Raw genomic sequence first — 13734 nt, forward strand, 5'->3', positions numbered from 1 at the left:
TTTTTAGATACAACAGCAAAGGTCCATGAAAGACATAGTTGATAAGCTGGACTCCATTCTAAAACTTCTCGAGGAAAGACAACAAGAGATGCCACAGCCTGGGAGAAAATATTTCTAAAAGGCATGTAGTTAAGGATTGTTACCAGATAGACAAAGAACCCTTCAAACTTAATAATACGAAAACAACCCAATTTAAAAATGGGCCAAAGACTATACCAAACACTTCACCAAAGAAGACAGTAAGTATATGAAAAGATACTGCACAGCATACATATGTCGTCAGGGAAATGCAAATTAAAACAACGAGATACCACTACAACATACGTATTAGTACGGCCAAAATACAAGACGCTGACAACACCAAATGCTAGCAAGAATGTGGCGCAGTCGGAACTGTTAGTCATCGCTGGTGGGAATGCAAAATGGTACGGCCACTTTGGAAGACAGTATGGCAGCCTCTTACAAAGTAAACATATCTGTAAATATGGTCCAGCAGTCCCACTCCCTTGGTCTTTACCCAAAGGAGGTGAAAACACGAAAATCTGGGGCCCCTGGCTGGCTCAGCCGGTAGAGCATGTGACTCTGACTCTCAAGGTCATGAGTTCAAGCCCCACGTTGGGCGTGGAGCCTACTTAAAAAGAAGAAAGAAAAAACACAAAAATCTGCACATGGATGTTTATAGCAGCTTTATTCGTAATTACCAAAACTTGTAAACAAGTAAAATGGCCTTCAGCAAATGGATAACTAAACTGCGTACATCCAAACAATGGACTATTATTCGGTGCTTAAAAAGAAATGAGTTATCAAGCCATGAAAAAGTGGAGAGGAACTTTCCATGCATATTACTAAGTGAATGACACCAATCTAAAGAAAAGGCTACATACTGTAGGATTCCAACGCTATCACATTCTGGAAAAGGCAAAATATGACAATAATAAAAAGATCAGTGGTTGTCAGGGGTTGGGGATGGGAGGGATGAATAGAGCATGGACAATATTTGGGGCAGCGAAAATACTCTGTATAATACCGTAATGATGGATACATGTCATTATATATTTGTCCAAACCCATACAGTGTACAGCAGCAGGGGTGAACCGCAATGTAAATAGTGGACTTTGGGTGATGATGATGTGTCAGTGTACGTAACAGATGTACCTCTCTGGTCCGGGATGTCGGTAATGGGGGAGGCTCTGCGTCTGTGAGGTCAGGGGGCATATGGGAAATCTATAGACTTTTCCCTCACTTGTGCTGTGAACCTAAAACTGCTCAAAGAAAGCCAAAATCTTATTAAGAAAAAAGTCCTAAAGCAAACACTAAAATAATATGACAAAGAGTTTTGGCTAATAAGCCAAATTTAAATTTGGAATTTAAATGGGATAAACACATAATTAATCTAAATAATCAAAAAGCAGGCAGAAGGAGGAAAGGAGGAGGAAAGAACCGCGCAGACAAATAGGAAATGGTAGATTAAACCCTGCCAATTAAAGAAGATGTTCTGCTTGAAAGAATTTAAACTATAGGAAATCCTTAGGCTCTTGGTCAGAAAGAAAGCAAGAGTGGTAGGTGGTGGGAGTAATTGGGATAGAGATTTTTCTGCCTTTGTATCCATCAGGAGACTTTCTTGGGTAAATTGAAGTCTAAATGTGTTGCTAAAATAGAAGGCTTATATATAAAATTCGCAAATGGAGATTTTACCTTTCTAAAGCTTCCTTTTTCCCATTTACCACAGTGGACTTCTTTATGTTCCTACCATATTATCTAACAGGGGTAGGTAAGTTTAAGTAAAGTTGGAAGTTACGTTCACTAAGTCCCTGTGGGACTTGAAGCTGTGTTTGTCTGTACTGTTATAGTTACGCGTATTTCTAAATCGCTCTTTATATTTTTTAGGTGTTCATACAGCGGTATTTGGGACACAATTGTCGGACCTTGAAGAAGTTTTTTACCACCATCTTTTTCTACTTTATACAGAAGTAGATATTTGTGCGAAGAAAAATAATTCGGCGTGTTATGTAAGCTCATAGATGTGGCACAGCAAATCATATAATAATAAATCTCAATAAACGGACAGTACCATTAGGTGTATACATGTATGTAAGAATTTTCTGTTTCATATTTCCCTGTCACTCTTGGTTCCAATCCTGTGTGTTGTAGACAGCCTCTCGTGCGGTCTGTCTCCACAGCATGGTATCTGATGTAGGATATGGTAGAATGTTGCTCTAAATGCAGTCTAAAATTTTGTGTTTTTTGATCATACGAACTGAAATCTGTCACTGGTGAGGTGTACTTTGATCATCATGTCTGGTACCTTGCACAGTGCGTATTATTTAGGACCTGATAGTCAAAGACTCTGGCATTGAGGGCCAGTGCGGCGCTCACTTCATGCCGTTTACCACAGTCCACAAAGTGTTTACGTAATCCACCCTTGAAATACGAGATCAGTAGTTACTCACATACGGAAATGAAAAATGGAGTTTTTCCATGAACTTCACACTGTCCAGCACTCTGGTGATTTTAAAGTATCTTCATCCAGATCAATTCAGGAAGCGTAGCCTGAGTACCTGCTGTGTTTTGGCCACTGTGATCGGCACTAAGGATTCTGTTGTCTTCACCCAGACTTACTAGGAAATCGGTTCTGCTTTCAGCTCTTCGTAAGTGTGATGGACGGTGTAATTTGAGGCTGCTCACCTGTTTCTGGTTGCTCTATCTGGTCTCCCTGCTGGAAAATGTTGTTTGTTACTGTGCTTTTCCCGGGATTCAGTGTATGATGTCACAGCCTCTTTTTTAAGTCTTTTATTGTTTTGTGTTCATTTTAAGGAAACCCACTAAACCAAGTTCATATTAAAGGAATACCACTCATTAAGAAATTTCTGTATCGCTTTCGCTGAATACTTAAATGCCTTACCACAGTTATCAAGTTGACATGTTTTTCATTCACCCAAGGTGTGTATTGAAGTATAATATACATTGTATCACAAAGACTTGTTCTAATATTTTAAAATGTCAATGCAAAAAAACATATAATAGAACTTTTCTTTAAAGTTGAAATGCAGTATTATTTAAGGCCAGAAGGTTAAAAAGCATTGTTCACCTTCTGTATGTTCTTTCACTGTGACTTTTAGCTGCAGACTGATTGGTAGATCTCATTGCCTTTCAGTTAGAAGCCGCCCACTGCTTTTGTTGTTTGATTTAATCAACAGAGCACAGTGGCACCACAGACTCTGGAAAGTGACTTGGATAAAAATATCAGTATGTATCTGCTTGGGGTATTTTAATTTTGCTTGTTTTAATGCCGTGGATATTTTATTTTGAAAAGTCAGAATATGAAGCAAATTCTCAGACTGAACTACTTCTGGGACCTGGCTGGAAGAACATTCGATTCAATGTCTCATTTATGATAGTTTTGCAGGCTGCTCACTCTTGAACAGCTTTTTGCATGGGATAGGAGCATGTCTGTTCTACCACATCGGTTTATTCAAAAGCAAGAATTTTTAAAATAAGATGTTAAGTTGGTTTATAAATGAGCCTATTCATTAAACCACAGGTACTGCATATAATTCCACACCCTTTGACCAATAAAAGTTGCTGGAGAACCAAACCATGGTGGTTCTTAATAAAGGCCTTCGGGAGAAATGAAGAAGGAAGATAATTTAGTGTTGGTCAGTGGAGTGTTTTCCAACACCCTCAACCAATTCTCTGATTCTGCAGAGATCCTAGCGGGGTGGCGAATTCCGTTCCCATTATCATCCACCTGGAGATAACTCAGATCCCACAGGTTCCGGGCGTGGTCTGCCCTGCCCCTCAACGCACACGCACACTTCAGCGCCAGGAGCAAGCAGGTTACCTGTGCTTCTGACCGACCAGCTTCAAATCTGAGATTCCCAGGACCCCTTACTTGGGTTTGATTCATTTGCTAGAATGGCTCACAGAACTGAGAAAAACCATTTACTTGCTAGAATGCTCATTTATTGCAAAGGATACAAACAGCCAGATGCAAAGATACATAGGGCCCAGGCTGGAAGGGTCCCGAGTCCAGGAGCCCCTGTCCCCCTGGAGTCTGGGGTGCACCATCCTCCTAGCCAAGGATGTGTTCTTGTTCACCAACCTGGAGACTCATCAAATCGTCTTCCAGCCCCTCTAATGATTTGGTCTTTCTGGTGACCAGTCCCATCCTGAGGCTCAAGGGGCCCCACCCTAAAGCACCTCATGAGCATAAACCCCAGCGTGCCCAGAGGGGATGTTTTGTGACTAACAGAACACACCCCATCACAGGAAATTTCAAGGGTTTTAGGAGCTCCTTGCCAGGAATCGAGGGCAAAACCCAAATATATGTTATTATATCATAGTCTAGTAAATGTTATGTATACATTTCCCACAACTTACTAGGTTTTCAGGATACTCTTAATTCACATTTCTAGTAAAATATTTTTTCGGTCTTCCTACAAAAATATTCTAAGCTCCATTTAAACTTGAAATTGTTCTTTCACAAGTCCAGCATTTAGTGAAAATAAGAACGTCACAGTTTAGGAATGAATCTGTTTTATTAAAAACCTATTTTTTGGTGACTTATGAAATCTTAAGGAACATGGATTCCTAGCAGATCAGTATTATTCAGAGTGATGAAGAATCTGGTGTTAAAATTAGAAACTTGGGGCACCTGGGTGACTCAGTCGGTTAAGCATCTGCCTTTGGCTCAGGTCATGATCCTGATTTAGAGGGACCTTAAAACACCTGTGAATTATTAATCTTTTTTTTTATGTGCCAGTTGTAAAGTGAGTCTCTTTCCTAATCATTCTACCTGTTCATATATACATATAATCGGAGTTTGTCCCAGTTGTTGCTTGGTTACTTCCCAATTATATTAAATTCTTCAAGGAGTTGTTTTTAGACTTTGAGAGGGATTTCTGTGAGGACATCCAGCAGATTGAGGAAGACCTGTGACTGAGTATCAGCCATCACCCTCTCAGGCAAGAAAATACGGCTTACTGTGAGAAGACGATAGTGTGGTCAGGGAACCTGTGCGTGTCTTTGTCTGCTCTACCTTTGCCCCACTTTTCAATGCTGTAGTATTTGGAAACATCCAAGGCATTTGTCATTGCACCCCAAACTAGTCCGGTATGCATCTCTGAAAAGAATTTCTTTTTAATTTTATATAATCACCATACCATTGAGATCTTCTTAAAAGATACTGATACAAAGCCAAGATGGTTATGTTTTTTCTTATCTTGCAGTTATATAAAGTTTTCTGGCAGGTACTGAGAAAGCAAAATGCACATCTTTCATACCATATTTTCGGAGCATGTGGCTAATTGTGCCGGCAGTGCCGGCCCCGGCCCCGGGGACCCCTGTGCCTGCAGCAGGGGCACCAGGACGGCCAGCACAGCATCAAGTAAAATGCTGATGTCTGTATGTTGGGTGGGGGGCCCTCAAATCGTTTTACATAGAATTTGTTTTTTGTAATATGAGTAATTCAGAGTAAGTCTCCCACATTATTCCCTTTTCCAGAAGTCATTGTTTCAATGGCCATAAATGTACATCACATACCCCATAGTACGTATTATGCCCGTTTGCAGGGGAGAATGGTGCTTTTCTGTGACACTCACGTTTTTCCGAATGCCACCTGCTTTCCCATTGCTTCTGTGCCTTTGCATGGACTGTGTTTTCCTCACTTGCATTGCACCCCCACCGGCTCTGCAAGTCTCTCGGGCTCAGCCCGGCTGTCCTGTAGGGGGCGCTGTAGCACCTCTGCTGGGAGCCTTCTCTAAGCCCCTTCCCATCCCTGGGCATGTGCAGACACACTCGGCTCTTGTCATTCTCTGTCCTAACCTTTCTTTTGATATTGATCACGTTTCTCTATATGTTATCCTTACTTGTCTTCTTTCTTGGGCTGAGACCTCCCGAGGACAGGGCTGCCTTTAGTGTGTCCCAGGCCTGGCACATAGGAGTGCTTGTGGAAGGGACAAATGATGAGTCAGTTCTGTCCCCAGGACTTTCTAAAGTACTCAGATGTTCAGTCTATGCCCTGCGAGATCCGTTTTTGCAAAATCCCCGAAGGATGGTCATATGATCCTGCTAAATCCCTTTCTGTCTGGGAGGGAGTTTCATAACTCCTAGAGCCCTTTTCACATGACGTCACCAAGCTGGTGAAGTGGCAGAGCCCAGCCTCCCCCCACAAAGATCCACTTGGACAGCATTAGACAGCTATCCACAAAATCAGCTCCAAGAGAGATCAGGAGTCCACTTAAGAACGTCAACACAATGGGACAGAAAAACCTGAGGATAACCGCCAAAAAAGGGAAGAAGAAACAGCTTCGTTTTGCCTGCACTCTCGCATCCTCTTAGGCCGGCACTGCTCAGCACCGTGAGGACCTCCCCAGCTAGGAAGAGTTCTCCTCACCCGGGAAGGGAGAGTGGAGGGAAGGACTGGTCTCCCCAGGCTTTGGAGGCACAACACAAAGGACCCGCTTCAGCTTTACCCCACCCGGAGGCCGGCAACGCTGAGACCTTAGAGACGGCTCAGAACAAGGCAGAGGGTCGAGGGCTGTCGGTAGCAGCCACGGTTGCCAGTGACCTGCTCTGCAGAGGACCCCGGCGGCTTGCACCCCTGCGGCTCACCCACGTGGGCCCCCTGCAGATTTCATTCTTTGCCCCAGTGCCAGATGCCTGAGTTCCTCTCTGCTCCCTCCCAGTGCCCCTGCCAGAGCCCAGGATCTGTAGCTCCACGAGTGCAAGATGCCAGACCGAACTTCCCCCCCACCCGCCCCCATGCCATAGCTGACCCCCAGTGCCACTCGCACACTTGCCCCTAGCCACTCCAGCTGTGCACTCACAGGCCACCAGCCTGACTCGAATCACTGGTCGATCCTGCAGCCAGAGAAGTGCACACCAACAGCCGGGGTGCCCCAGCTGCATGCTTCTGGGCCTGCAGTTGGCCCAAACCCTTGTTGCTGGCTCTGGCCCCAGCCCCGACCATGACACCAACCCCTGCAGCTGGCTTCCACAGCCAAGTACGTGCACACACCTAGCTTGGCCACCGCTGCTGCCTGCCCCGGTCCCTAGCTACTGGACCTGAAGTTATCACCGAGGATCCCAACGGCCCTTGAAGCCAGTGCAGATGAAACCGCCCCCCCCCCCTCAGTGCTTGCCAAGGACCATACAGTTGATGCTGTGGACCGCAGTGGCCTGAACTACTGCAGCATCAGACCTGGAGCTGCCACACCCCCCACACTTGGTACCCTGCACTACTAGTCTTGGAGACACAGCACGCTCCAGCAGCCCCTATTCATGGGTGACGGTCTTTCCTTACTGAAGCCAGTCCATAAAGTCAAGGAGGTGACTGCTTCTTCAAACACACATACACCTATACAAGTGACAGGGATCACAAAGAACTGGGGAACACACCACCACCAAAGGAACACCGTAGACTTCCAGTAGCTGACCCCCCAAAGGAATGGAGATAACATGAATTGCCTGATGAAGAATTCAAAACAGTTGTTCTGGAAGATGCTCAGAGAACTACAAGAAAACAGTTTAACAAAATCAGAAAAACACAACAAAATGAGTTCAACAAAGGGAAAACATAAAAAAGAACCAAACAAATGTTGGAGCTGAAGAATACAACTTTTAAACCGAAGAATTCAGTAGAGAGCTTCAGCAGCAGACTGGAATGAACAGTAGGAAGAATCCATGAGCTTAAAGGCAGATGGTGTGAAATTACCCAGAGAAACAAAGAAAGAATGAAAAGGAATGAAGAAAGCCTACCGGACCTATGGAACACCATTAAGAAACAATCTACCCTGGACGCCTGGGTGGCTCAGTCGGTTAAGCATCTGCCTTCGGCTCAGGTCATGATCCCAAGGGTCCTGGAATCAAGTCTGGCATCGAGCTCCTTGCTGGGTGGGGAGTCTGCTTCTCCCTAGGTGCCTCCCCCTGCTCGAGCTCTCCCTCACTCTCTCTCTGACAAATGGATAAATAAAATTTAAAAAAAAATTTTTTTTAATTTAAAAAACTAAAAAAAAAAAAAAGAAAGAAACAATCTATCCATGGCTTTGGAGTCCCTGAAGGAGAAGGGAGGGAGAAGGGAGAGAACACTTTCTTTAAAGAAGTAATGGCTGCGGTGCCTCGTGGCTTAGTCAGTTAAGTGGCTGCTTTTGGCTCAGGTCGTGATCTGGGGGTCCTGGGATTGAGCCCCAAGTCAGGCTCCCTGCTCAGCAGGGAGCTGGCTTCTCCCTCTGGCCCTCCTCATGCTTGCACTCTCTCTCTCTCTCTCTCTGAAATAAAATCTTGAAAAAAAATTTTTTTTTAAGTAGTGGCTGAGAACTCCCCATACCAGGGAAGACATTTGAACATCCAAGTTTTTGAAGCTGCTGAGTCACACCAAAATTTCAGTCCAAAACTATCTTCTCCAAGACACATTATAATGAAAGTGTCTAAAATCATATGTCCTCGTGCAACCTACTCCCTTTCCAAAATTTGGGTAACAGAGTTATCCAGTTGTTTTACATTCTAGAGGTAAGAGCTGTGATGTTTAGGCAGCAGGTTTTTTTTATTTGGATTAGTATTTCTTGGGAATTCTGTCTGTACTCGTGGTTGGCCTCCTGGTACCTCACGGTACAGCCTGGGGGCAAGCAGGTACCCAAGGCGTGCTCTCCATCTTCATGAACGAGCTTTAGGCTTGAGGGCTGTGAGAAGCAGTTGAGGATTACTGATAAGCCTCTGCTTTTAGACCTAGGCATGCTCAGGTGTCTAAGTATTATATGATGGGTCATAAATGCTTGGGGGCGAAATGTGTCAAATCTCTCCATTTTGTCAGTTACATACTCTGTTACAGTTGACAAGTCCCCACGTTGGAGAAGCCAGAGCTGTAATTAGATCTTGAAAACTTGGACCTCCTGCCTTTTCAGATGGGGAGAGGAATGGCCAATAGTTGTCCTACTCTAATTTGAAGATTAAATGATTTCACCTGAAACTTGAACTTTGTATCTCTTTAAGTTGTTTATACAGGTTTTCACCTGATTTTTCAAACTTTCACCCTGTCTGAGCTATGGAGAACTATACTGTTGCGCTTGGAGAAATCCAGTTGCTGAGCGCTCCTTTGGTGGTTCACTGGGTCTCTGATCAAAGTACAGCACCGGGCATCCGTTCCGAGAGCCCAGTGGAAGCCTGAAGCTGCAGACAGTACTGAGCTCTATATATACTCTGTTTTTTCTTATATATACATAGCTATGGTAAGGTTTAATTTGTACATTAGACACCGTAGGAGAGTATCCAAACTGCCAGCATCACCACCCTTGTGCTTGGGGGCCCTCAGTGAGTGAAATAGGGGTTCCCCGAATACAAGCACAGCAATACCACAACAGCCAAGCTGATAACCAAGGGGCTCGGTGACTCGGGGTCCACGGTACACGGTACAATGTGGGTATGCGGGACAAGGGGCTGAGTCCCCTCTTGGGCGGGACAGAGCAGCTTGGCACAAGATTTCACGATGCAGCTTAGAACAGCACACAGTTTAAAACTTAGGAATTATTGGGGCGCCTGGGCAGCTTAGTCATTGGGCGTCTGCCTTCGGCTCAGGTCATGATCCCAGGGTCCTGGGATCGAGCCCCGCGTCAGGCTCCCTGCACCGCGGGAGGCCTGCTTCTCCCTCTCCCACTCCCCCTGCTTGTGTTCCCGCTCTCACTGTGTCTCTCTCTGTCAAATAAATAAAATCTTTAAAAAAGAAAAGAAACCTTGCAAATATGATAACTTGCTTTTTGTCCCTGCCTTCAATAGGTTGAAAATATTACAAGTTAAAAGCGCATGGCTGAAAATGCACGCTACCTGGTTTTCAGGATGCTTGCCACCATCTTCTTATCGTTGGCTTTTAAAGCTGTCCAGAACTGAAATGGTTTGTGAGTTAAATAGTAAGGGAAAGGTAAGAATGTGCCTGTGCTGATGGCTGTCAGCACAGCCGTGGGGAGACTGTCCTTCACCTTACACCCTTGAGGTTTGCATCCCTCCCGGCAACATTGTGTGTCATTTGCTGTGGCCGCATTCCTGTTGACCCAGGCTAGCCGTCGCCTGTGCTACCCCTCATCTCTGTTTATTTAACCTAGTCCTTGAGCAAGAGTAAAAGAAAATTGCTTTATTTACTCAGGATTTTTTTTTTTAACTTAATCTCTATCAGATTATTCTACTGGGGCCTTCTTTTCTCCTATTTCCAGGAGTGATTTTGGCTTTATGCTAGTAAAATGTTAACCTGTTGCTTCAGACTTTCACCAAATGTAGTTACATTGCGGGCCCCATGTAATGGCCTCAACTTTAGGCCAAGTCTGGTGTTTGTTCACAGGGTTGACATCATGTTTTCCCCGCGTGTCAGGTCTGTTCTGTCACTGGGTGACGCCGAACAGCATGCTCCGCTGGGGGGAAGGTGGAAGTCTAGTTCAATGGATGCTATAGAAAGTATAGAAGGCAACCAGGAGGGGTGAGTGTTGGGAGTCACCCACAAGTGAGCATGGGACAAAGGACCCTGGAGCTAAGCCCTGCCCGAGAAGGAGGTGGCCAGCTGAGCAAGCTGAGCCATTGGAGGGGGCTCTGGGCAGGAAGCAAGCGTTTGGTTCTGACTTCACAGGTTCCACTCAGTAACCAGAAAGCAGCACAGAGACAAAGGAACTCCCCGGTTCTGAAATCCTAAAGCTGTAAGAACGTGAAAAGAGAAACTGATGTCCTCATCACAGGTGTTAGTCAACACCTAGGCTACAAAAACAACAAAAGATAAATGAATGGTAAAATCAGTGTTCACAAGTAGTTACTCTTACCTAGATCAGACTATCTTTCATAGTCAACAAAACCAGTGTCTTGTGTTTAAATTGAAACCATACACACAGCAAGATTCCTGCCACAGGCAACCCCAGGAACATATGAGCAGTTGGCAATGTCAAGCAGTTAGCAACAGTGAGCAGGGAACAACCGTGCTTCCGCTTAGGTTTTGTCTATGCTTCCGATGGTTCTGCACTTGGCTTCCTTCCTCCCTCCCCTGTAGGTCTAGCTCATGGTGAGAGGCAGACAGTGTGGTTGGGCCACAGTCTACCCACTATACTACACTGCTGTGAACTCCCTTGGCCAGGACACCTGCGCACATGGGTATATCAGGAAATGCTTAGGAGTGGAACTGCCAAGTCAAAGAGGTGTTCCTTTTTACGATTCATAAAGTGAAAGTACCCTCCAGCACCCTTGTGCCAATTGACTCTCCCACTAATAGAGCAAGGGGTCCAAACTTAAATCCACACTTAAAAAAAAAACAAACCCATTAGGTTTATATTTTATCTTCGTTAACCTAGAAAAGGTTAGCCTTTTTAGTGAGAATTCAGGATTTATATCTTACTATATCAGTGTATACTTCAGAGCAGTAGCCAGAGACTGCCGTTAGTGGGGTAAAAGCATACCTTCTTCGTGACTACTGCAGTATTTACGGCAAAGCTAAAATTTAACAAAGACGACAGAATCTTCAGGGGGAGGATATATCTTGGAAGAAGGGTATTTAGTGTGTATTTTCTCTAAGGTTTTTTTTTTTAATGACTAATACATTTTTATGGTTCGAAAATCAAAGCAGTATGAAAGATGCACACCAGAGCTCCCCTCCCCCGACCCCCGCTGCCCACCACTCCATTCCTTCCCTCACCTCTAGAGGTAACCACTTGTAGTTTGTGTATCCCTCCAGTTTCTTGTCTCTCTCTCTCTCTCTCTCTCTCTTTTTTTTTTTTTAAAGAGCAGGGAGCCCGATGCAGGGCTCAATCCCAGGACCCTGGGATCATGACCTGAGCCGAAGGCAGATGCTTAAGGACTGAGCCACCCAGGCACCCCATTACTCTTCTCTTTCTTAAACAAAAGGTAACATATTACATACTATCCTTTTCTCTCTATACTGTATCTTGGAGCTCTTTGCATATCTCAGTACATTGAGAGCTTTCTTCTCACTAAAGGCTACATAGTGTTCCGTTGTGTGCACAGACCAGGTTGTCTTTAACCAGCTCCTTACTGATAAACAATTGGGTCATTTCCAATTCTTGGGTTCTTTTGAAGTCATTCCAAAGTATTTAATTAATGACAGCATTGTTAATTTTTGAGTCTTTACCTACATTCTCCTTCCCTCATTTCTCAGAAAAAGTAATAGCATTCCTTCTAGTTTAACCCCTTTCCTATATACAGGCAAGAATCATTTAGAAAATTTGATAGAAGGGGAGAAAATCCAGCAAGAAATGTGCGAGAAATTTTTGATGAAAACTACTGAAATAAATATAAGAAGACCAACTTAAATGGAGACATACTATAGTTGGGAATGGAAAGACTCAGTATTATTAAGATATGAGTTCTCCAAAATTAGCAAATTCAACGCAGTTTAATAAGAGTCCCAAATGGAATTTTAATAGAATTTGTAAGTTCGTTCTAACGTTCATATATATATATAAGAAAATTGCCAAGAAAAGCAAAGAACAAGATGGGCATATAGACACTTGTCATGCCAGATACTAAAGTGCAAAATTAAATTAAAACAGTGCTATGAGCTCAGGTATATACAAATTGATCCATAGAAGAGCAGCAGCTAGAAACCTTCTCATGAGTCTATGGCAATTCATGAAAACATATGATGTGACAGCTTATATCAGTAGCAGCTCTTCACTGGATAGTGTTAAGTCTATTTTCTACTCATTTAACTGGAAGAAAAAATTCAATTTCTACTTCATATTCACCAAAAAATTAATTCCAGTTGGATTAAAAAACTGAAAGCAAAAGACAAAGGGTTTTTTTAAGGCATTGGAAGAACATACAGAATTTTTTTAATGACCAAAGGGTGGAATCTTTCTGACACAAAATCCCCCATCTGTAGAGAAAAGGTTTAAGTTTTGACTCTGCAGATTAATATTTCCTATAAGACAAAGGAAAACAAAGTTCAGCAATGGGCTTTGACAACACATTTGCAACACATTTAACAGAAGATTGATGCCAGACAAGCTAGACAGACAGGAATGCACTTTAAAAAAAAAAAAAGTAGTGTGTTTTCCTAATTTTTCCAAAATATTTTTAAAAGATTGGCAAAGGGGGCGCCTGGGTGGCTCAGTCGTTAAGCGTCTGCCTTCAGCTCAGGTAATGATCCCGGGGTCCTGGGATCGAGCCCCGCATCGGGCTCCCTGCTCCGCGGGAAGCCTGCTTCTCCCTCTCCCACTCCCACTGCTTGTGTTCCCTCCCTCGCTGTGTCTCTCTCTGTCAAATAAATAAATAAAAAATCCTAAAAAAAAAAAAAGGTTAGCAAAGTACACAAACAGGATATTCATCAAAAAAATAGGTGATTGACATGAAAAAGATGCTAATCTTTATTATCAAGTAATATGCAAATTAAGATAACCACATTTTAATTCCCGATATTGGTAATATCTGACTTTTTCTTTTTGTTGTCAGTCTTGCTACAGGTTTATCAATTTTGTTCTTTTTGAAGGACATACTATTTGTTTCATTTTTTTTTCAAATTCATTGATTTCTACTCTTTACTTTCTTTCATTCTACTAGATGTGGGTTTATTTTGCTCATCCTTTTCCAATTTCTTAAGATGGAAGCTTAGGTTATTGATCTGAGAACTTCTCTCCTAATAATAGCCCTTGGGGCGCCTGGGTGGCTCAGTTGGTTAAGCAACTGCCTTCGGCTCAGGTCATGATCCTGGAGTCCCGGGATCGAGTACCGCATCGGACTCCCTGCTCAGCGGGG

General features: G+C 43.6%; 1 protein-coding gene and 1 non-coding gene across 3 annotated transcripts in view; both read left to right on the plus strand.

Annotated features, from left to right (window-relative positions):
• Nucleotides 1-3595, plus strand: part of RAB4A (RAB4A, member RAS oncogene family) — a 53472-nt gene extending 49877 nt beyond the window's left edge. For both annotated transcript variants that reach the window (XM_028104628.2, XM_028104629.2), the window contains one exon: nt 1888-3595. The gene's annotated coding sequence lies outside the window, so the exon portion shown is untranslated. The remainder of the gene's footprint in view (nt 1-1887) is intronic.
• On the plus strand, nt 548-622 carry TRNAQ-CUG (transfer RNA glutamine (anticodon CUG)). Its single transcript has one exon. It is a non-coding gene; the product is annotated as a tRNA-Gln (tRNA).
• Nucleotides 3596-13734: the final 10139 nt, after the last annotated feature.

This window comes from Eumetopias jubatus, unplaced genomic scaffold (assembly GCF_037043125.1).
Source record: "Eumetopias jubatus isolate StellerSeaLion01/CBP00866 unplaced genomic scaffold, mEumJub1_p1.0 scaffold_17, whole genome shotgun sequence".
NCBI classification, from domain to species: Eukaryota; Metazoa; Chordata; class Mammalia; order Carnivora; family Otariidae; genus Eumetopias; species Eumetopias jubatus.